At 37.9% G+C, this 25,372-nt stretch overlaps 1 protein-coding gene across 3 annotated transcripts in view; it reads right to left on the bottom strand.

Moving 5' to 3' along the window:
* Positions 1-23,909, bottom strand: part of LOC112861247 (sodium channel protein type 1 subunit alpha) — a 134,123-nt gene extending 110,214 nt beyond the window's left edge. For all 3 annotated transcript variants that reach the window (XM_086718807.1, XM_086718806.1, XM_086718805.1), the window contains exon 1: positions 23,663-23,909. The gene's annotated coding sequence lies outside the window, so the exon portion shown is untranslated. The remainder of the gene's footprint in view (positions 1-23,662) is intronic.
* Positions 23,910-25,372: the final 1,463 nt, after the last annotated feature.

Below are 25,372 nucleotides of genomic sequence, written 5' to 3' on the forward strand. Positions count from 1 at the left end.
GGAAGTTTTCCTTCCCTTTCTATTTCTTGGAATAGCTTGAGAAGGATAGGTATTATCTCTGCTTTAAACGTCTGGTAGAACTCCCCTGGGAAGCCATCTGGTCCTGGACTCTTATTTGTTGGGAGATTTTTGATAACCGATTCAATTTCTTCGCTGGTGATGGGTCTGTTCAAGCTTTCTATTTCCTCCTGATTGAGTTTTGGAAGAGTGTGGGTGTTCAGGAATTTGTCCATTTCTTCCAGGTTGTCCAATTTGTTGGCATATAATTTTTCATAGTATTCCCTGATAATTGTTTGTATCTCTGAGGGATTGGTTGTAATCATTCCATTTTCATTCATGATTTTATTTATTTGGGTCATCTCCCTTTTCTTTTTGAGAAGCCTGGCTAGAGGTTTGTCAATTTTGTTTATTTTTTCAAAAAACCAACTCTTGGTTTCGTTGATCTGCTCTACAGTTTTTTTAGATTCTATATTGTTTATTTCTGCTCTGATCTTTATTATTTCTCTTCTTCTGCTGGGTTTAGGCTGCCTTTGCTGTTCTGCTTCTATTTCCTTTAGGTGTGCTGTTAGATTTTGTATTTGGGATTTTTCTTGTTTCTTGAGATAGGCCTGGATTGCAATGTATTTTCCTCTCAGGACTGCCTTCGCTGCATCCCAAAGCGTTTGGATTGTTGTATTTTCATTTTCGTTTGTTTCCATATATTTTTTAATTTCTTCTCTAATTGCCTGGTTGACCCACTCATTCGTTAGTAGGGTGTTCTTTAACCTCCATGCTTTTGGAGGTTTTCCAGACTTTTTTCTGTGGTTGATTTCAAGCTTCATAGCATTGTGGTCTGAAAGTATGCATGGTATGATTTCAATTCTTGTAAACTTATGAAGGGCTGTTTTGTGACCCAGTATATGATCTATCTTGGAGAATGTTCCATGTGCACTCGAGAAGAAAGTATATTCTGTTGCTTTGGGATGCAGAGTTCTAAATATATCTGTCAAGTCCATCTGATCCAATGTCTCATTCAGGGCCCTTGTTTCTTTATTGACCGTGTGTCTAGTTGATCTATCCATTTCTGTAAGTGGGGTGTTAAAGTCCCCTGCAATTACCACATTCTTATCAATAAGGTTGCTTATGTTTATGAGTAATTGTTTTATATATTTGGGCGCTCCAGTATTCGGTGCATAGACATTTATAATTGTTAGCTCTTCCTGATGGATAGACCCTGTCACTATTATATAATGTCCTTCTTCATCTCTTGTTACAGCCTTTAATTTAAAGTCTAGTTTGTCTGATATAAGGATGGCTACTCCAGCTTTCTTTTGGCTTCCAGTAGCATGATAAATAGATCTCCATCCCCTCACTCTCAATCTAAAGGTGTCCTCAGGTCTAAAATGAGTCTCTTGTAGACAGCAAATAGATGGGTCTTGTTTTTTTATCCATTCTGATACCCTAAGTCTTTTGGTTGGCGCATTTAATCCATTTACATTCAGTGTTATTATAGAAAGGTATGGGTTTAGAGTCATTGTGATGTCTGTATGTTTTATGCTTGTAGTGATGTCTCTGGTACTTTGTCTCACAGGGTCCCCCTTAGGATCTCTTGTAGGGCTGGTTTAGTGGTGACAAATTCCTTCAGTTTTTGTTTGTTTGGGAAGACCTTTATCTCTCCTTCGATTCTAAATGACAGACTTGCTGGATAAAGGATTCTCGGCTGCATATTTTTTCTGTCTAGCACACTGAAAATCTCGTGCCAATTCTTTCTGGCCTGCCAAGTTTCAAAAGAGAGATCAGTCACGAGTCTTATAGGTCTCCCTTTATATGTGAGGGCACGTTTACCCCTTGCTGCTTTCAGAATTTTCTCTTTATCCTTGTATTTTGCCAGTTTCACTATGATATGTCGTGCAGAAGATCGATTCAAGTTACGTCTGAAGGGAGTTCTCTGTGCCTCTTGGATTTCAATGCCTTTTTCCTTCCCCAGTTCAGGGAAGTTCTCAGCTATTATTTCTTCAAGTACCCCTTCAGCACCTTTCCCTCTCTCTTCCTCCTCTGGGATACCAATAATGCGTATATTATTTCTTTTTAGTGTATCACTTAGTTCTCTAATTTTCCCCTCGTACTCCTGGATTTTTTTATCTCTCTTTTTCTCAGCTTCCTCTTTTTCCATAACTTTATCTTCTAGTTCACCTATTCTCTCCTCTGCCTCTTCAATCCGAGCCGTGGTGGTTTCCATTTTGTTATGCATTTCGTTTAAAGCGTTTTTCAGCTCCTCGTGACTGTTCCTTAGTCCCTTGTTCTCTGTAGCAAGAGATTCTCTGCTGTCCGCTATACTGTTTTCAAGCCCAGCGATTAATTTTATGACTATTATTCTAAATTCACTTTCTGTTATATTGTTTAAATCCTTTTTGATCAGCTCATTAGCTGTTGTTATTTCCTGGAGATTCTTCTGAGGGGAATTCTTCCGCTTGGTCATTTTGGATAGTCCCTGGCGTGGTGAGGACCTGCAGGGCACTTCCCCTGTGCTGTGGTGTATAACTGGAGTTCGTGGGCGGAGCCGCTGTCAGACCTGATGTCTGCCCCCAGCCCACAGCTGTGTCCACAGTCAGACTGGTGCGTGCCTTCTCTTCCCCTCTCCTAGGGGCGGGATTCACTGTGGGGTGGGGTGGCCTGTCTGGGCTACTTGCACACTGCCAGGCTTGTGATGCTGGGGATCTGGCGTCTTAGCTGGGGTGGGTAGGCAAGGTGCACAGGGGCAGGAGGGGCAGGCTTAGCTTGCTTCTCCTTAGGTGATCCTCTTCAGGAGGGGCCCTGTGGCAGCAGGAGGGAGTCAGATCCGCTGCCGGAGGTTTGGCTCCGCAGAAGCGCAGAGTTGGGTGTTTGCGCGCGGAGCGAGCAAGTTCCCTGGCAGGAACTGGTTCTCTTTGGGATTTTGGCTGGGGGATGGGCGGGGAAGATGGCGCTGGCGAGCGCCTTTGTTCCCCACCAAACTGAGCTCTGTCGTCCGGGGGCTCAGCAGCTCTCCTTCCCTTTGTCCTCCAGCCTTCCCGCTTTCTGAGCAGAGCTGTTAACTTATGACCTCCCAGACGCTAAGTCGCGCTTGCTGTCGGAACACAGTCCGTCAGGCCCCTCCGCTTTTTGCAAGCCAGACTCGGGGGCTCTGCTTGGCCGGCGAGCCGCCCCTCCGCCCCGGCTCCCTCCCGCCAGTCCGTGGAGCGCGCACCGCCTCGCCGCCCTTCCTACCCTCTTCCGTGGGCCTCTCGTCTGCGCTTGGCTCCGGCGACTCCGTTCTGCTAATCCTCTGGTGGTTTTCTGGGTTATTTAGGCAGGTGTAGGTGGAATCTAAGTGATCAGCAGGACGCGCGGTGAGCCCAGCGTCCTCCTACGCCGCCATCTTCCCTCTCCTCGGATTGATTTCAATAGGGTATAGTTAATATATTTCTCCAGGATGTCATGGAATCAGTGTTAATCATCTTGAATCACTTGAAATTACCCCAAACAGCAATATTATACAGACCAATTGTTGCAGGAAATCAGGTTCAGAACTATTTTAAAGGTTCTAAGAATTTGTAATGCCAACTCCAGCTTTGGATTTCTGTTATATGCTTACTTTACATGTGTTCATACACCAACCTCTTTTTATATTTTATATATGCCACTATGTAGTAAAATACAAATTCTTTCATAGAAGGCTTTTTCCATCAACAGACAATGAAAGTTCAACTTTTTTCACGTGCTGGTCCTTCCTAATTCTGACCTAAAAGATAGGGATTAATGATGAAAGATACATTTCTATAAGTAGAGCATTATACCCTTTAAGTCAACAATATGGATGTGAGATTTGTAAGGCTTTTACTCATTAAAGTTACATGAAAGATAAATCTTATTCTCTTCATTTGTAATTATAAAAGCCAGTAAGTAAATTTACATACTTGAATATTAAAACTATTTGCCAACCAAACAGTTTTTCTGTTTCTACATTTTAGGATGCTAACGTTTAAAAGCTTTATATTGGCACATTCCATAATACAATAACAAAAAAAATAATTATATTAATATCCAAAATGAAGTGACTACATGCCGAAACAGCCATCTGGCTGGCCAATCTTTAATTTGGCATAGTTATTCAAGGCTAAGAAACCAATGTCTGAGATTTAAAACAATGACATAAATAAGAAATATCTAAAATCTTAAAAGTACAACAAATGATAAAATAATCTCATTGTATGTATCTGAATCAATGCATTTAAAAGAGAAATAACCTTACTTTAAAACTGAAGGCATATCTTGGGCATTTCTTTGTTAATTTAAAACTAAAGTTTGAACATTTTAATATGATAGTTACCTCTAAGAAAATTATGTAAAACACTGACTCATAATGTAAAACATATATGCCAGCATTGACAAGATATTGAATTAAAGAAACAATTTTGTTTGCTAAATATATACAGAATTATTTAGATAATGTAATAATTACATTATATCTCATTGTTATTCAGATATAATAGGTATAGAGAAAATATCACTTACCAGATAAAACTTCAGTAAATTAGACACTATTTTATGGAAGACTTCAGTACCTTAAAGCATGGTTTTATCTGTTTAAGAATAAATAATTTTGGGTTGCCTCACTGGCTCTAAGCCTGATTTTGAATTTGGGATATACATATGAAAGACATGGCTTTTGTTCAGGCCGGAGCAGACAGTCTGTTAGGAGAGACACATTTGAATACCCGTAGATTACAACACCACGTAGGTGTAACAAACAGTAAGTTATCTATGAGACACAGAGGAAGTGCGAAAGAGGCGATGATCAATTCTTTCAGGATGGGGCAGGAGTAGAAGCCTTGCTAACAGAAGCTTCCTAAGTAGGTGATAGCTGAAATGGGTTTTATGAAATGGAAGGATATTCTCCAGGAAGACAGAGGAAAAGGGCTGAGGACATGTAGGATCTGTAAAATTAATATGGTCTTTTTGATCAGTTAGAAAAAAATTACAAAATAGAATGCTAATAATGTTTAAAAGCATCTACTCAGTGCCAAGCATTGTACTATGTACTCAATGAACATGAACTTTAGAGTTTACTATACAATTTGTATGGCAAATATGTGTTTTTGTCATTGTTTTACAAATGGGAAAACAAGTCAGAAAAAAATAAACCCTAATCAAAGTCACAGCATATTCAGCAAGAGCTGGGATATGAATACTGATTCATCTGACTGCACCTCCACGTTCTTCCCCTATATCAGATTTGCTGGAAATATATCTCTGCTCGTGGCAGGGTGCCTGGCACTATGCTTATAAATATATCTGCTGAGTGAAAGAAATGAGTGAATGATTTAATAGCAAACTCAATTTAGTCAGTTAACTTTATTGGTGGTATTTATGGATCGTAGAGAAAAGAACTGAGGAGAAAGAGCAGAGACACAAATTTGTCAGAACTTTCTAATGAAAGGGATGAAACTAGACATTAGGCAGAAAGGGATGTTTTCATTCTTAAAACTCAACTGTTAATTTTTGCAGAAATAATCACCATTTTCTAGAAGAGGAAATCATAGAAGAGAGAGTAAAATAGAGACAATGATCACCATTGTCTAATGTTGCAGCGTAATCTAGTCAGAGAAGGGCAGAAGAGTCCATTAGATTACCAGCGTGGTTGTCCTTCAACATCTTAGTGAATGTATGGAAGTCCTAGAACGCTAGAAATATGAAAAAAAGATTGTAGTAGTTTAAAAGGGCGATGAGACATGAAGACACTACTGAGCGAGTTTCTTTGAGGAAACTTGACGGTATAAAAGGACAAGATGTTAATGTAGCTAGAGGGAGAAGGAGCATTTTGATAAGAAGGAAAAAACTTTAATATGCTGGAGAGAAAGAACAAAGCAGAGGATCAAGATCTGTGAGAAAACAGGTGTGGAGAAAACAGAAGGATTGGGAGGTTCATACAGAAGAAACTTGAAAATACAGACCCTCATTTGAGTGAGCAGAGATAGATCATTTCACTTCTTTTAATTTTTCTTCATCTATAAAAGGTGGCATTGAACTTCATAGGACATGAGAGTTTCATAAAAGGAAGGGCTAGATAAGACCATCCCTAAGGTTCCATTTGGCACCCATTTCCTTTTAACATTTTATATTTCTCCCCTTAGAATAATCCTTCTTAAAGGTAAATTAAGGTGTATTTTACGTATGGGATCTTTAACTGATATTTCTTGGTCAACAACCCTTAATGGAAAAGTTTCTTCATCTTTGAAATGAATTGGCCACTTTGTCTTGCCAGCCTGCTGTTTGTAAGAAATTGCAAGGCTGCTAGTGAGAAAGGAAACAATATCTGGTCCTGAGAAAGTAATTCCTCAGGGAATAAAAATAACAGAAAATACTTTATCCATGGGAGAGCACTTCTAAAAGGGAATGAGATAATTTCTCAGCCTATTTCTGACATGTTTCAAGGAACCTCAGTTAAGTCCTAAGGGGGACTGTCTTATATCTTATTTTTTAGGATTTTTGCCAAAGAGGAAAGAATGTGAACTTTTCTTCATTTAATATTTTGTACACATTTTTCTTGGTGTACTTTGCCCCATCCAGCGGGCATTCTTAGTAAATATTTTCATTTTTAAAAGATCCCAGAGTCAATAAACTTGTAGCCTGGTTGTTACTGTTTTGGTTTTGTAAAAATCTTTGAGCTAAAACTGCCATTTGTGAGTTTAAAAAAATCAATCATGAGATTTTTAAAACTGCTTTATCCAGGGTCTCCCCACTTTGTCAAAAGATTAGAACGAAGGACTGAATTTAGTTGTTAGCATGGCTAACCCCAGGCCAGAATGCCATGGAGAGCTCTGGCAATAAAAGTAAAAACAAAGTCACAATTAACAAATGATTTTGTGGAATATAGACCTCATACCTATTAAAACTTCTGCTTACATACTTATGCTTTCTGGAAGCCCTTTACATTAAGATAATTATCACATATTGTGACCATATGAAAATAGTTGAAATCTATCTCATTTGGCTTACTTTGGTCGAAACAATCACTACAACCTCTGTTACATGGAAAACTCAATATAAAATAAAGCATTTGAATCGGAAATGGGATTAATGAGACTATTTGGTCAACAAATGCTTAATTTTTATTTCTGAATGGGAGTGCTAGATCATATTTAGTATTCACTCGTGAAAAAGCCATCTTCCATGAAGTCAGTGAAAAGGTGATATGTCACATCTGTCCGATTTTTTTTTTCAGAGATAGTGACATGAAATGTAAGCCTTTACCAAAATAAACTAAGAAACTTGAAAATCAATGATTTTTTTTAGATGTTTATTTTTGAGAGAGCACAAGTGGGGGGAAGGGCAGAGAGAAGGCAGACAGAAGATCTGAAGCAGGCTCTGAGCTGACAGCAGGGAGCCCAGTGTGGGGCTTGCTCAAGAACCAAACTGCAAGATTATGACCTGAGCCAAAGTCAGATGCTCAACCGTTTGAGCCACCCAGGTGCCCCCAAAACCAGTAATTTTAACTTGTAGCAACAGGTACCCATATGGGATTCAATTGGGAGACAGAAACCACATACTAAACATGAAAGGTTTAATGTGAAGAATAATTAAATTATGATAGGAAATTCAGTATAAAGATGTAAGAAAGGTCTAAAGAGTGCCCTAAGGCTGAGGTAGAGCACCCAAAGGAGGATAAACATGGGAAGATTCTGTGGTTGAAGCCCTCTTTCTGCACCCAGTGTAGTTTGCTGGGGTGCCCAGGCCAGAGTTGGGCCACAATTGTGCAGCAAGCAGGAATAACCCTCCAGGGCACAGGTTAACCATGGCTGATGAATGGGCCTCCAGGAGGAATGGCATACCATTGTGGGCCTGAGTCCAGCAGCCTAGTGTCTGTGTTGGGAAGGCTGTGAAGTCACCAACGGGTATGTGGCTGGGAAAAATATCATCAGATGTCGACACACACACACACACACACACACACACACACACACACACACACATCTCTAGTGGACCATGCAGTAGGAGCAAGTAAAATCAAAATGTAACATTTAGCACCAGGAGGAGAAGCCCCCTCCTCTTGAAATGTCCCTTCAGTGCCCTCTACTGACTAGTTTAACAGCACTGACAATATTTACTGTAAAGGACAAATGCTTAAAGAGCCTAACATACCAAAGGGTGAACTTGAAGCTGAGGGACAATAATTGGTAACGGGCATGTCTTATACAATGAATATTATTATTCATAGTTGTTGTTATGGGGCATACTTTTTTTTAGTATATGTGCTGCCGAAGCAAGCACGGCATACTTTTTTTTTAATGTTTATTTATTTTTGAGACAGAGACAGGGCATGAGTGGAGGAGGGGCAGGGAGAAAGGGAGACACAGAATCCTGAAGCAGGCTCCAGGCTCTGAGCTGTCAGCACAGAGCCCAATGCAGGGCTTGAACTCATGAACCCTGATATCAGGACCCAGCCGAAGTCAGATGCTTAATGGACTGAGCCACCTAGGTGCTCCAGGGCATACTTCTTATTAGCTACCCACGTTTCATTTATTTTTACCAATCAACTACTTATCGCTTACTCTTTGTTGATCTCCTTAACTACTTTTATAGGCCAAGGTGGAGCCAAAGTTGCTGTCATATAAACTGTTATCTTCTTTATCCGATGGCAGTTCTCCAAAACAAATAGCAAGTCATTTTTGAATTCCTATAAGCATTTATCTGCAATTCTTGCATTACTTGCTGGCTTCTACCTCCCCTTAGCTCTACTTGTGAACATGTCCCATTTTCTGTTTTAGTCCACAAGCATGTTGAGAGCAGCATCTGTCTTTGCATTCTTCACTGTACCTTACAAAGTACTTTCTTCACGAATGGTACACAGTAGATAGCGGCCGAGTTCATCAATAAGATGATTGGAATAACAACACTGTCTCCCAAGAGTGAGAGGTGCAAAAGCATAAGAATTTGAAATTCAGCAGCTATAGCAACAATCAAAAGCTAAAATATACAACATTTTATAGTAAAGTACATAAATACATTTCTTCACATAATTTTCTTTTTTCCTGAAGTCAAGAATTAATATTCCTCATAGAATATCTATTAATTATCTTTGGTATTATGTTGGACATTATGACAAACAAAAACCGTTGTTCTAAATTTAAGTTGCAGTTTTGAATCTTATTATGCCTCATCAAGGCACAGTACTCAATGTGCATTAAGACACTAATCCATGTAAATAAGAACATTGATTTTCTTAATATCTGTAATTCTGAAGCTTAAAGATGGTATAAAGTATGTTCAAAGTTTCAAAGAAGTAATGAATCCATCTTTCTAAAGACAATTTTTTTTTATATATCCAGCTTATATTTTTTATTTGGAATCTAAATACTTAAGAGTAGCATCTTAGCAGTCTTATACATTGTCTAATACAAAGTAGGTTCTCAATATATATTTGTTAAGTGAATGAATAGTAATTGAAAAAAAATAAGTGATAGAAAAAATTATTTCTTGTTCTGACCAACTTCCTGACCATTCTACTCCAGAGCTGATTAATATTATTATAATGCTAAAACAATATTATTGGTTAATATTTCCTCACACTTGTCTATCAGATTGTGAAATCAGTTTATATACTGATCATAAATATAATATGGAACAATAGACTATAGGAAAAATTAAACAAATGTAAGGCTCAATCATGGAATATATGGTGTCATTAAAATTATATTTTTGGATTATGTCTGATGACATGAAAAAATGCTTAAGATACAATATGTGGTACAAAATTGAAAACACTATAGGAATCCTATTATGCAAACAACAGGAATAAAAATTATTTAGAGAAAAATGTTAAAATATTAAAAACAATGCCCTATTGTTATTGTGGGAAAAATCACATAAAAGACAGTAAGATCGTGAATATTATTTTCTTCATTATACTTTTCTAAATATTCTAAGTTTTCTATAATAACTACAAATTTTACAACTATAAAGAATAATACTTGGATAATTTTTAAAAGTTAGACTCCAGTAAAAAACCAATGTATACCTTGAAATGACAAAAGAGAAAGTAATCAAATACTGAATTGACTCCTAATGCTAAAGATAGTAAGAAAAAAGCATTAAGAATTACTTTGAAAAAACAGTGTTAATCATAATATATATGGGATCTATAACAGGAGCTTGGAATTTGCATAAGAAATAGAAGAATTATTAAAATCACTATATAATTCTTCAGGATATTTTCATAAAAGTGGTATTTTTACAGAAGTGGTATTAAAGTATAGACTTGCCAGATGTTAGACGTTACCCAAAAATCAGTTCTGGTTTTGTTTCATTTTTATTTAACAAACATCTCTTGAGTACTCAGGCACTCCAAGATGAACTCGGCAGTGGTGAAAATACTTAGTCACAACAGGCAATAGATCGGCCAGTATTGCACAGAATGTACTAGAGTGTCGAGGGAGGCTGAAAACTAAGCATAACTCAGTGCCGCTGGTGCTGTGATAGAAGCCTGTGCCAGCACAGACACAGCACACAGAAAAATGAATCATCTTGGGGGAAGATGAGTTCGTGGCTTTTCAGGCAGAGAAAGAAGCAGTAGCAAAGACCTGGAGAAAGAAACAGTTTCAGAAATCCACAGAAATGCAATTAGTTTTGCAGGACTAATGGTAGGCTAGGTAGGCCATGGGGAAGAAAGAAACCTAAACAGCTCATCCTAAAGATTTTTTTTTTTTTTTTTTTTTTTTTTTTTTTTACCAAGAATATCACTTAGAGTTTCAAACAGTGGAGATCTGATGTGCTTGTTAGAAAGGTCACAGGTGACTATGTGGAGGGCTGACTCCAAGATGGGAAGATGAAGAAAAGCCAATAGAAAATTCTTACATTGGTTTAGTTGAGGGATGATATAAGTCCAGACAAAAGTATTAGAACATTTATCTTTATGATCTCTGATTTACTTTGATAAACTTTTGGTTCACTTTTACTAGAACTTCGTGAACTAAACTGATATGTGCCGCTCATATTATAATAATGGAAAACCTACTGGTATAATGTGACAAATATTTTCTCTATTAACATAACTTTAAGTGACTGAGTTAATCTACACTAGAAAAATCTCAACTAATGCGTGTCTACAGTGTAACAGACATAAATGTACCATTGAATCTGATGAATTATCAAATTTGTCCTTGTCATATAAAGTTTTGGTCTCAGGGCCTTTTTTCACTGTTAATATTATTGAGAACCCCCAAAAGCTTTTGTTTATGTGGCTTAATTTTATTAATATTTACTATATTAGAAATTAAAACAGAGAAATCATGAAATTATTTATAAATAACAAACCAACCATATGTTAAAAATAATATTTTAAGTGAAAAATAAATATCGTTCTAAAAGAAAAATCTGAGAGTGATGTTATTTTATAAATTTGTAAATTTCTTTCATGTCTACCTTAATGTGTAGATTCTTAAATTAGCTTCTACATTCAGTCTATTATAAGTTACATTTGAATGAAAGAAATATGGCCTCACATAGATTCGTAGATTGAAATATTTTTTAATGTCTTAAAAAAACTTTTTTTAACGTTTATTTATTTTTGTGAGAGAGAGAGGGAGAGAGAGAGACATAGCCTGAGCCGGGGAATGGCAGAGAGACAGAGAGGGAGACATAGAATCTGAAGCAGGCTCCAGGCTCTGAGCTATTAGCACAGAGCCCAACGCAGGGTTCAAACTCACAAACTGTGAGATCATGACCTGAGCCAAAGTTGGATGCCTAACCAACTGAGCTACCCAGGTGTCCATGTAGTTTGAAATTTGTAATTACCTTTTCACTTAATTGTGAAGAGTCTTCTTTGATAGTCTACCCAAACTAGACAATTGGAATCTGAAACCATTATCAATGAACTTGTACTCTGCTATACTAAAATCTCTTGACCTATCTTACACTTTGAATGGATCCATTTTCCAGGTATGATTTTGTATCATTATACACTGTTCATTTGTAAATGTATCAGTTGACTGAGTTATGTACATATTTGAATTGTGGAAACATTTCATTATCCATCTGTTAACATCACTAATTATCACATCAGAAAATCCTTTAAGTTTTAGAAGCTGCTGAGTTCAGATAGAAGTTTTCGAAACTTCTAATTTTCAAATATTGTCATTGGTAATGAATATTCTCAGTTACTTTTATTGAAATGAAAGGCTTACTTCATTTTCAAAAAAATTATCTCCCAAATAGCCAAATTTGAATGACCAGAACTTGTCCGTCAGTCCTTCTTTCAAGTAAAAATGATTTTCCATGGAAAAGCAACTAATTCAGTTTATAACTCAAACAATTGCACAAATGTTTTTTTTTTTTTTAAAATTAATGTCTATATTTGAGAGAGACAGAGAGAGAGAGAGAGTGAGCAAGGGAGGGACAGAGAGATGGAGACACAGAATCCAAAGCAGGTTCCAGGCTCTGAGCTGTCAGCACAGAGCCTGATGTGGGGTTCGAACCACGGTGTGTGAAATCATGACCTGAGCCAAAGTCAGACGCTTAATGGACTGAGCCATCCAGGTGCCCCACAAGTGCTTTCTTTTGAGTCAACCATCATCACACTTTGGTATATGGCACATACTCTTTATATGGATTTCCCATTTCAGCACACGGAATATTAAAACTAGCTTTTAATTAAATTAATTTATTTACCTGTTCTTACTTGGAGTGAATGGCAGTGAACAATGCAATCACTGGTAGTACAGTTTAGTGCCACTGTCATAATAAGTTTAAGGCTAGAAGTTTTCATTGCTCTTGTATCATAAGGGCAAATGTCAATACAGTGGAAAAGGAAAATTCTTTTGTATTATTATGAAAGTAGTTTCAACCTGATGTACTCCTTAAAAGGTTTCAAGGGAACTCAAGAGGTTCAAGAGGGACCACATTTTGAAAGAAAAAAAAAACTGCTGAAATCATGTTAATAATTTTTCTATTTTTTGTATTATATTTCATATGTACCAAAGACTATGGACATACTGAGAACATGATTGTAGAAGTATTTTTACATAACCCACTGAGTGGAAGGAGAGTTAGAAGTGAAACTTAAGTTCTTCATATATATCCAAAATCTACAAAGGACTTACCAAACTCAACACCTGAAAAACAAAGAATCCAGTGAAGAAATGGGCAGAAGACATGAATAGACAATTTTCCAAAGAGGACATCCAGATGGCAAACAGGCACATGAAAAAATGCTCAACATCACTCATCTTCAGGGAAATACAAATCAAAACCACACTGAGATACCACCTCACACATGTCAGAATGGCTAACATTAACAACTCAACAACAACTGATGTTGGCGGGGATGTGGAGAAAGGGAACCCTCTTGCACTGTTGGTGGGAATGCAAACTGGTGCAGTCACTCTGGAAAACAGTGTGGAGGTTCCTCAAAAAATTAAAAATAGACCTACCCTATGACCCTGCAATTGCACTAGTAGGAATTTATCCAAAGGATACAAAAATGCTGATTCAAAGAGGTACATGTACCCCAATATTTATAGCAGTGCTATCAACAGTAGCCAAAGTATGGAAAGAGCTCAGATGTCCAACAATTGATGAATGGATTAAGAAGATGTGGCATATGTATGTGTGTGTGTGTGTGTGTGTGTGTGTATGTATATATACATATACGTGCGTGTGTGTATATATATACACATACACACACACACACACACATATACATACATACAGTGGAATGCTACTTGGTGATCAAAAAGAATGAAATCTTGCCATTTGCAACAACGTAGATGGAACTAGAATGTATTATGCTAAGCAAAATAAGTCAGTCAGAGAAAGACAGATACATGATTTCACTCACATGTGGAATTTGAAAAATTTAACAGATGAACATAGGGGAAGGGAAGGAAAAATAAAATAAAAACAAAGAGGGAGGCAAACTATAAGAGGCTCTTAAATACAGAGAACAAACTGAGGGTCAATGGGGGTGGGTTAAATGGGTGACAGGAATTAAGGAAGGTACTCTTCGGGATGAGCACAGGGTGTCATATGTAAAAGACAAATCACTGGGTTCTGCTCCTCAAACCAAAACTACACTGTATGTTAACTAACTTGAGAATAAAAAAAAAAAAAATGAAGCTCAAAACAGAGGATAAAACAGAATGCCTAAAAATGAAAGAGAGAGAGAGAGAGAGAGAGAGAGAGAAAGTAAAGGAGAATAAGATAAGGTTTGGTCCCAGGGGAGAGTAAGCTGGGATTCATTCTTTGTTATTACATAGGGAGTTTTATAGAGACCACCTTGTGTTTTCTTTTTTCCTTGCTTACTGATTTCTATTTCAGTTAACTATGTTCAAACTTCCTTTTTTGGAATTTCTTCAAAAGGCACTCTTGTCTTCATGCATACAGGTTGGTCTATAATCCTCTAAATGCCTTACATATTGGTGTGCAATCTTCCAGGCTCCTCAAATCACTGGAAACCTGAAACGCCAAGGCCCAGGTGTCACTGAAATATGGCATTCTAGACCTGAAACCAGTCTGTTGCCTCTTTGGTTTTGTACCAACACACTGACATACATAGCTCAAAATACCACTGGCCTTTTAAAATGGCATATCACATTCCAGGATAATACAAAAACTGCTGCCTGGTAGCATTTGTCAAGTCTCAAAGTAACTCTTTCCAGGATTTTCAAATCTGTTGAATTTCTTAGATGGAAATATTTTATGCAACAGCATTCTCTTAGTTTTTTTTCACCTCTATAAATATGTAATTGGAAATCCTGAACTTTGGTTTCTTTTCATTATTCTATATTTCTCATTGATTTTAAAATGCTTAATATTTGCTTAAAAATAATCTGGATATTGTCATCTAAGATTTACCATTAACTATCTCTTCTTCACATGGGTTCTTCCCACTACACTCTCCACACAAATAATTCCACATCTCCAAATGCAACGCATACTGATAATGACCCACATTACTCCTCTGTGTCCTCTGGCTCAATAGTGTACATTGTTAATGTATTCTTATCATTATTCTATTTGATAATCTTATAAACTGATTTTGCCAGTTTGATGAGTTTTATCTGAAGGAATTTAAAAATTTATCTACAAACTGCAAAAGTATTTACAGGGTTTTTTTTTTTTTTGGTTTGCTTTTTTTTTTCAAGGTTTATTTATTCATTTTTGAGAGAGAGAGCACAAACTGGGGGAGCAGAGAGAGAGGGAGGCACAGAATCCCAAGCAGGCTCCAGGCCCTGAGCTGTCAGCACAGAGCCTGATGCGGGGCTCGAACCCACAAACCTCAAGATCATGACCTGAGCAGAAGTCAGACGCTTAACCAACTGAGCCACCCAGGGGCCTCCGGTTTGCTTTTACTGTTCTCAATCTGAGGTCAATTTTTACTAAAACAATCCATTACAAATGGTAGGTGTGTCATAAATATAAGATGACTTTCCTAAAATTTTGCTGAATTCTAAAGGGAGAAGTGAGAGTACTAAATTACACAATTTTTAGAACAACACTCCTTTGACATTTAAAGCTAACTTTATGTTAGACCACTTCCCAAAGCTCATCCATTGTTACAAAATTTGCAAAATACTAATTTTATTATAGAGAGTTTGTGGGCTGCTAAAATATTCAAACATTCAACTGTTTCCTTACTAACTTTACATTGAGTTTACTGTTTTGATTACACATACAATAAAGATCTTTATACAAAATAGATTTACCCAAATCCATCAGAAAAATAATGGATGCTAACTTTTACTCTGGGTTTTAAAGCAACAAAATGCTAATTTTGGAGAATTTTGTACAAAAAACACTTTGGCATATAAAATAAATAATAGTGATAATTTTGCTTGTGTAGAAAAGAATCATTTTCTCATCTTTACTCTTTTATATTTTCCTTCTTGCTTTATGTAATGAGCATGTATTACTTTTGTTATAAGAAAAATAAGAAATAATATTCTACTTTTTGTTTGAATTTATAGGGGTGCCTGGGGTGGCTCAGTTGGTTAAGTATCCGACTCTTTTTTTTTTTTTTTATCCGACTCTTGATTTGGTCATGATCTCATGGTTTGTGAGTCTGAGCCCCATGTTGGGCTCTGCACTGACAGTGTAGGGCCTGCTTGGGACTCTCTCTTTTTCTCTCTCTCTCTGCCTCTCCCCTGCTCACTCTCTCTCTTTCAAAAATAAATGGATAAACTTAAAAAAATCAATTTAAACTTTAAAAAAATTACAAAGAAGAAAGTAGAAATCAGAATCTCATAGATGAGAGATAACTATTACATTCTTTCCAGTTGTTCTTTTCCTAAGTAAAAACACTGCTGCTTTTTGTTTTTCATTACTGAGCTCCTACTAGATATATATGTTTGTATTCTCCTTTTTATGTACCCATTAGATCCTGAGCAATTTTGCAAAGAAGTAAACATTCCTGAAACAATATGCTTAATGGCTTCATAAAATCTCATTATTTGTAAGGACCATGGTTTATTTAACCATTTCTCGAACATTGTGTATGTAGACAGTTTTCAGGTTTGTTGGGGGTAGAATTACTCTTCTTAACCAAGGAATAATTTGGTATGACTGTTAGTCAAAGGTCCCAGTTCACCCTTAACTAAGGCAATCAGATTTATAATCCAGACTTGAATAACCAGGTGCTTACTTCCTAGAATTTTAATTAAAAAAATTTTTTTATTTACATGTATTTATTTTTGAGAGACAGAGCACAAGTGAGAAGGGGCAGAAAGAGAGGGAGACACAGAATCTGAAGCAGGCTCCAGGCTCTGAGCTGTTAGCACAGAGCTCAATGTGGGGCTTAAACTCACAAACCATGAAATAATTACCTGAGCCGAAGCCAGACGCTTAACTGACTGAGCCACCCAGGAACCCCTTAGAATTTTAATTTTTAATCCAAATTACCAAAAAAAAAAAAAAAGCCTGAAGTAGCTAAACGAATTCATCATTTCCAGTCTAGACTCCTCAACTCCTCCTCAACTCTGTGAGCTGTACTAACTTTCTAAGGGATTACTTTTATACTTAAATTAATCTCAGTCTCAGTTGCTCAGTTGCACTTTGAAATTAATTATTTTATTTATAAATTCTTCATTGATTTCTAATTTTTGTATCCTTTTGTGTCACTTTTGTCACTGAAACAAATAAGAGCCTCAGCTAAGTAAACTTCTCATAGATTATGAAAGCAAACATGAGATTATAGGCACACAAGATTAATCAACATCACCACTCTTTCTGCCCACTTTGTTATCCATCATACCTCTTTAAATAGAAACCTAATTAATTTCCTTTATTGGACTATTAATACCTATACAGACAACTCCTCATTATCCAGTGGAAGAAGGTTATGAATAATGAAAACTCACCATTAGTATAACAACAATTTTGTCAACAACAATGTCTTAACGAGTTTCTATCTTCTTTGCTCATTGTTTTAGCAGTCATTAGTATAGTCAGAGAAAACTGCTATGGGCTGAATTGTGTCCCCCTCAAAATTCATACGTGGAAGCCCTAACCCATAGAACCTCAGTATGTGACTGTATTGGAGACTAAGTTAAGACGAGGTTGTTAGGGTGGTCTCTATTACAATTTGACTGGTGTCCTCATAAGAAGAGGGAATCTGGACACAGAAAGAGATGCTAGGGAAGCATACACACAAAGAAAAAACTGTGTGGGGACACAAAGAGAAGGCTACCAGCAGCAAGTCAAGGGGAGAAGACTCAGAAAAAAAAAACAAACCTGAGAACACCTTGAACTTGGACTCCTAGCCTCCAGAACTGTGAGAAATGAATTTCTATTGCCCAATCTGTGGTATTTTGTTATGGAAGCTCTAGTAAACCAGTAGAACAACCAACCCTATTTGGATGACACTCCTCTATTTCAAGTTCAGTGGTTCCCTCAATGGTGTTTATGAAAAAAAGGAGACAAGCAACATATATTATAAAGAACATACGTGATGTTTGCGTAAGTTTGGGAGAGTATGTGCAATAGTAGAGATGTTTCTTAGAAATTACTAATAATCTTTCTTCAAAAACATTAGCTCATTACTCCTTACCTCCTTAAATTTCCAGTAGAGTCACAAATGAATATGCTATCAGTTATAAGAAAAATTTTGACAGGAAGTTAGGTTAAGAAAGTGTTTACTGTTAAAGGTATGTGGGCCAGTTTTCATATACTTAAAGCTATATGGATTCTCAAAAAGGGAGAATCTCATTGCTCTTTTCTTAAAGAAAAAAGACATCGACAGCACCCAATATATGTAATAACTGACACTAAAGACACAGATGTACATAAAATATAGCACCAGCAAGATTAACGTGACAATTCAATGGGGGAACAATAGTCTTTTCCACAATCTGAGGTCAAACACTTGGTTCCTGGACCTGTTTTGAAAACATAGACAGAACTATGGTTGTATTAGTTGCATTATTAACTTAGCTCCACATTCTGTTTTGTTCCCTACTTAAGTATGTTTTATGCACCTCTTAACCTCATGCATGATCAGTCATTAACTTTGCCTTTTTGCCCCTACTCCCTGTTTATACATTGATTGTGGAAACCCAATGGTTTCCTAAAGGGTATATTTGTCTTGAAAGTATCTGACATCTAATGATACCAAGTCCCAAATGCCACCTCATTGTCCAGAAGAATGCTTACCTCCAGATTATTTCAAGCCCTCCCCCCACCTCAAGGTTTCAAGGAACCCCTCACCCCCCTCTCATGTATTTACCTCTTTCCCCAAACATATATAAGCTGTCCGGAGACTCAACAGGGGCAAGCAGTTTTGGGAATGATCTCCTGCTTTCTCATTGATCTGCCCTTCTTATAATAAAACTTTCTTTGCTTCAAAACCCATGCCTCAGGTGTTGGCCTACTGCATATCGGGTGCACGGACAAGTTGAAATCAGTAAGAAACTAGTGCTGGCCAAGTGGATATCACCATGCAGAAGAATGAAGTTGGACTCCTGCCTCACAGTATTTATAAAGACGTACTCAAAATGAATCACAGGTATCAATGTAAAAGTTAAAACTACCAATAGAATAGAAAAAAAGAAGTAAATTGTCATGACCTTGGCTTAGGTGATGGTTTCATATATATGACATGAGAAGCACAAATGACAAAAGAAAACATTAAAGCCAAAAATTATAGATGCTTTCATCAAAGTTCAAGTTAAAGTTGTAGGTGGGGGGCACCAAAGGAGGAGAAGGCCCTAAGAGATGGAAAGGACTTTTTACCACTTACAGGGTTAGAAGCAAGGTTCATTCTAAGAGAGAATTTCACACTTGCTAGAGAGAAATTACAATGTTTGTAGGTAACTGAGAGGAAGTGGGAGCAAACAGGCAAGAGATATAAAAAGATAAACTATTAGAATGTGAATTCTGAAGCAATAAAAACATAATAAAGCATTTAATATAGATAAAAATGAAAGCTGATGTTGATATTTTACCATATTATTTTGAGATCCTGTTAATTCATTTGCAAAAAAAAGATTTGTTCAAACACCTCTGGGTGCCTACTACGTCCTGACCAACCTAGGGAATGACAGACTGGTTTCCATCCTTATCATCAGCCCACACCTCCCAAATTTAGCCATTTCAGGGGAAAGTGCTGAAGTGTAAGCAAGGACTGGATGCCTGGGGCTTTTTTTTTCTTTTTCATTTTAACTAATTATTTGCTGCCACCTAACCAATAATCTCAAAGAGATTTTTTTTAAGTTTTTTAATGTTTATTATTTATTTAGCTTCGAGTGCACAAGCAAATGGGAATGGGGCAGAGAGAGAGCGGGACACAGAATCTGAGCAGGCTCCAGGCTCTGAGCCATCAGCACAGAACCCACCATGGGGCTCGAACTCACGAACTGTGAGATCATGAGATCATGACCTGAGCCGAAGTGGGACACTCAACCAACTGAGCCACTCAGGTGTCTCTCAAACAGATTTAGTGTTTTTAAACATTTAAAAAGCCAATTTCACTGCATTCTAGGAAACACAGCATTTTTCACAGAACTTTACAAATTGTTAAAAAAAAATGTGTGTAAAAATGAGTGGTTTAGGCTTGTTTTGTGTTTTTTTTTTTTTAACCAGTAATTTCTCACCAGTAAATATGCCACTTAAATTTACTTGATATTGATATTGTTCCTCAGTTTGTTTTTATAAAAGCCAGCAACAACGAGGGCCCTAAGCAGGGCTCCCCAGATCTGGCTGGTCATCTGTGTGGCCCCATTTCCTTCCATTTCTTCTACTCTCTGGATTGCTATTAAGGTGGATGCCAATTCTTACACCTGTGAGACACTGTGCCTTGGGGAAATTTATGTTTTCTCCCTTCTCTCAGCCCTGAACACTAGACTGAAGACATCATGTGGGCAGGGATTTTGTCTTATTCACCATATTCCTGTATCTAGGATACAGACTGTCCTGTACTACAGGAGGGCACAACATTTTTTTCCAATGAATGAATGCAGCACATTTAGGGAATTATTCTAAATCAAAGTATATGAAATTGTGACATGTAGTTAAGCAGATGAATTACAGCTGCCCTCTACAGATTGCACTACCTGAGTCCTGATTATCTGGGCTCAGTCATAGTTCTACCATCACACAGGTGATCAGGGGTGCTCAAAAGAATAGACCACAGTCAGCCTGTCTGGGTTTGTTTGGGCTCTGCCACTTATTGTCTCCCCAGGGGCAAGTTAATTGGTTTCCTTATCCATAAATTGGTGATTAATAATAGTACCTATCTCATAGATTAAGTGGGAATATATTTGTAAAATTCTGCTCAGAATAGTGGCTGGGATGGAGTAAATGCTATGCATCTTTGCTAAAGAAAATAATAAATGGGAACCTAGGAACGTGGACAAAGGAAAAAGTTGGAAAAGCACAGTTAGAGGCAGTTTGGGGGAAATTTGGTTTAATTGTTTCTTTCTTTTTTTTTTTTTTGAACACAGTTGCTCTGAGAATAAATCTCTTCATCACCCCCTACCCTTCACCAGTATAATCTAGTATAAATTAGCACTCACCAGTATAATCTAAACTGAGCTGTGAAACAGGCTTACTTGATAATCAGAATTTTCAAAGGGTAGTCATTACTTCACAAATCACAGCCCCATTGACCCTGACATTGAAGACAGCAAAAGCATCAATAGCTGATTCTCAATACCTGTCCACCAACCCCTGTACTCTCTCTTCTCCCCTCCCCCTTTCAAGATAGCTATTTACCTGGGAGGAAGTGATGGGTTCAGCCTCTTCAACTATCCAGGAGGAAAATAAAACCTTGTACCACATCCCCCCCAACCCTGGCTAAATTTTGGAGGGGTGCTTTCAGGTGTCAGGCTCACACCAATATAAATGCATGAGGACTGCCCAGTCTGTGAAGTCCTAGGGCTAAGTGCAAACAAGCCCCAGATTTTTCCCTTCCTTGTCTGCAACACATACAGAAGATGCTCTTAACGTTTTTTTTTTCTCTCAGAATCTCTGGGTTCCCTGACAGTGCCTTCTGTACAAAGAACCAGAATGTTTCTTACTGGATTCCTCTATTGAGATTCTGGAGTTTTCATTGCCTTATTGGTGGCAGTAAAGTTTACTTAATAGGTCTCTAGTCTGTCCCTTTGCCCCTGGTATTTCTAGCTGCTAATGGAGAATCCTGGCCGAGATCCCCTGTGCCTTCTTGGATACTGTATAATTAATTAGGCCTCCAATTGTGCCTTCCCTTCCCCTCTCAAGGATGGTGAAACCCTCTAGCCCATGCCTTAAAGGGAAACTGCCCTAATAAATGAGTCTCCAGATACCAAATTTCCCAGCAAGAAGGGGCCATATAAACAGAGACTATAAGTATTGGCGGCAGAATCCAATGTATTAATTACTTTTACTAGTAGGAGCGTCCCGGATACCTTGGCTGCCTAAAAACATATTTGAAAAAAGCCAGACCAACGATATAAGGAGGGAAGAAAAAAAAAAGCCCTACAAAGGAGTTGCAGTGAGTTTAATGAAAACTAACTCCATTACTGGGTTCATGTGATATAACCAGCCACTGGGCTCTGTTCTAGAGGTTTAAAATGTTACCTCACCCTCTCCACGAAATTGTTTTCCCGTAAATCTCTGTGGCCATCCATTCCTGTCTACACATTATGTTCCTAAAATAGACACCATCTAAAAATCTCTTCAAGGAGCTTTGTGAAGGAAGGCCTAAATTGCAACACTGCTCCTACAAGAGGGATGCACTGGTTTCATAGCAATTACAAGCAACAGCAACAAAGGAGAGGTTTAAAGTTTTTCACCCTAGTTATTCTTCTTCCAACATGCCCAGATGAGGGGGAAAAGTGTCAGGCATCCACTGTATGTGCAGAAGCCCCAAGTTGCATCACCCTGGAGGGTCAGGTCTTGCAGCAAATAGGAAAGGTAAGCTACCCACTGCTCCCTGGACGGGAGAAACTAAAGCAGGAATCACCAACCTCAGCATGGAATTTTCCTATTTCTGTTCGGCATCATCCTCTTGGGATGCTTTAAAGTGCTTTATGGAGAAATATGTCCTGTTACTACACTAGTGCATCAGAAATACCACTTGAACCTGTAAATCCACATAAAAAGAAGCCACATTTTATAGGTGTGATAGCAACAGTGTTGGCAATTTGCAAGTTTGCCATTGCATCTCAGAAAATATTTAGTCACATGCACGTAGAGACAGAGCATTACCCTGCTTTGGCTTTAATTGTTTCACGGGACACGTGAAAAAGCACCTGCAACCACTCTCTTTGGACTGATTTGCTACAGGGAAGTGACAATTTTCAGTGAGTAACTGCAGAGAGCAAAAAGACATATGAGAAGTAAACGTGTCAGGGAGGTGGGGGGAGCTGGTCTTTAAACACATACCTCAAACAGGTAGGAGCGAGGGAATCCATGATAACAAAGGCGTTTGAAAAGCCTCACGTCCACCCAGAGTCATTTCTTGTGCAGTTTGGAAAAGCAAGCCCGTTCACACGGGGAACCGAACAGCATCTGCAGTATCACTGCCGATCGTGACCTCTGTCTAATTAAAAGTAACTCGGTGTTTCCTGTTTGGCATTCCACAGACGGGACTCGTTCCCACTTCCCTCCAGCTCCTTTGGTGGCGCGGTTCGATCCGAGTTAGGGGGAATACATCATTGTTCCTTTCTTGCCCAAGCCCAGCCTCTGCCCGAGGAGGCTGAACACCCCTGCAGTGCTATCTAGGCTCCAGCAGCAGTCCCGCCGCCTTCTTCCTTCCTGTGGGGCTAACGCTGAGATCTAATTTTTGCTCCATCCTTAGGAACAATATGACCTCTATTCACAGCTAGCTAGTCCAGTTCTACAGCACGGGTGAAGGAGGGGGTTTCAAAAAGGAGACCTTGAATAGACTGAAGGCAAGCAAAGGCAGAAAGAAACTGGCCAGGTTCCAAGCTATTTCAGGCCAAAGAATCCCATCTTGTATTAAGATGCTGACTGCAAAACAAACCTGAATTCAGTTCGAGGAAGGTGGAGAGAGGAGGGGGAGGGGAAGGGGAGGAGAAGGGGAGGAGAAGAGAGGGAGGAGGGGGACCGTTGGTCCGAAATCACATACAAAAATGGACTTCCTGCTCAGCCCAAACTGTGTATCCACGGGCTCTTTCCACCGGAATAACTGGAATGAGTATGACTAAGATCGCAACGAAACAACCAGATGGCTTACCTGATAAAAAGGAAAATTACCCATCTGCAACGAGGAACAGCATCTCCCAAAGACCAGATGATATAACAACGTGCCTTCAGCTGCAGTTGTTCAGATTCCTTCTTGCAAAAGGTAACAAGTATTTACAAGGGCTGCAGTCTCACTGAGGCAGGACACACATACACGAACACACACACGCACACATACACACATGCACCAGAGACCTCTGCAGTATCCTCTCAGCTTCATCCTCGCCTCACTCTATGGTACCTAATACAAATCAGCAAATAGCTTGTTTAAAAAAAAAAAAAAAAAAAAAAAAAAGTGGAGGGAGCACCTTACATTATATCGCCATCTAGTGGCCCAACACTAAATATTTTCTTACCAGCCAGATTTAGGTGCTCTTTCTCAACCTCTTTTCTGTTTCCTTCTTTCCCTTCTTCCCTTTGGATCTCATTATTAACTTCCTCTTGTTACTCCTTCATTTCCAGTTGGTCTGTCATATCAAACCCCTAATGACTCAAAGATGAGAAAGTTTAAAAGTAGATACAACTATCTTCAAACATAGCCAATAACTTGTGTTGCTTTTGCATTTTACTTTTGCTTAAAAGTGTTACTTTATTCTCACTATGAATCATTGCTATCTTAATGAATTACATAATTTGTGAATAAAGTTTTGTCTTCTTATTCCATCAGTAGACAATTGGGTGGCCCTTTATTTATTGTCTAAGGCTTTCCTTTGAAGATCTACTTGAAATTTTTCTCAGTTTTAATGTTGTGTTTAGTGGTGGGTCTGTTTTATAGTGAACAGCTCAGTGTGAGAAGATGTGAGTTTTACTTCAATTTCAACACTCATGAGCACATGCCTTTGAGCAAGTCCCTGAGCTTCTCCATAAAAACTTACATTTCCCCATCTTCATCTACATTTAGATGTTAAACTAGATTATCTTGCACCCTAAATATCAGTGGTTTTATTATCTCTTACCACAATATGTTTCCCTGTCTTGTGAATTTGACCCAAAGTTTAATTACAACAACATGGTTTGGTAAGCACATATATACATTTTGAATCAAATGAAGTAACACCTATTGGTAGAATTATAAAAGCCATATCCATCAGGTGTTCCCAAGACAATGGAGCCTCCACGTGAAACTATTTGTAACTCTGGGAACTGAGAATAGAGCTTTCTATGTTATATACTGTACTTTAAAGCTGAAACAGTCTTTAACATTTGGTCATGTGCGAACTCACAATTAACTATGTGTAGATTAGTAGTTTGCAGTAAATATTTCATCCTGGTTGTTTTCCACCAAACACACTGTTACTATTGATAACTATCATTGCATGTGCTTTACCATTTATTAAATGATATCACCTTCAATATTTCATCCATCCAGTCCTCACCAAAGAACAGTACATTAGTTACTGTTAATATTATTATATAAATAAATAAAGTAAAAAAATATTATTATAACTATTCCTACTGTGCAGCTGAGAATCGTGAGGCTTTCTGAGCCTTATCAATAAAGCTCAAGGCCACACATAGCTTGCAAAGCAGTAAAACTGAGGCTATTGGTTCCAAAATCTATTGATCTTTGCAACATACCAAAGCCCACCTTTTTTCCCATGTTCTAGAATGACAAGAATGTATTGTTTCTCTGTTCACAAAACATTTACTAGATCTTTTTTCAATAAATTACTCAGGGGTCCATCGCTCATCCATAAAAGAA

Source organism: Puma concolor, chromosome C1 (assembly GCF_028749965.1).
Source record: "Puma concolor isolate L17-30 chromosome C1, mPumCon1.1.hap2, whole genome shotgun sequence".
Classification (NCBI taxonomy): Eukaryota; Metazoa; Chordata; class Mammalia; order Carnivora; family Felidae; genus Puma; species Puma concolor.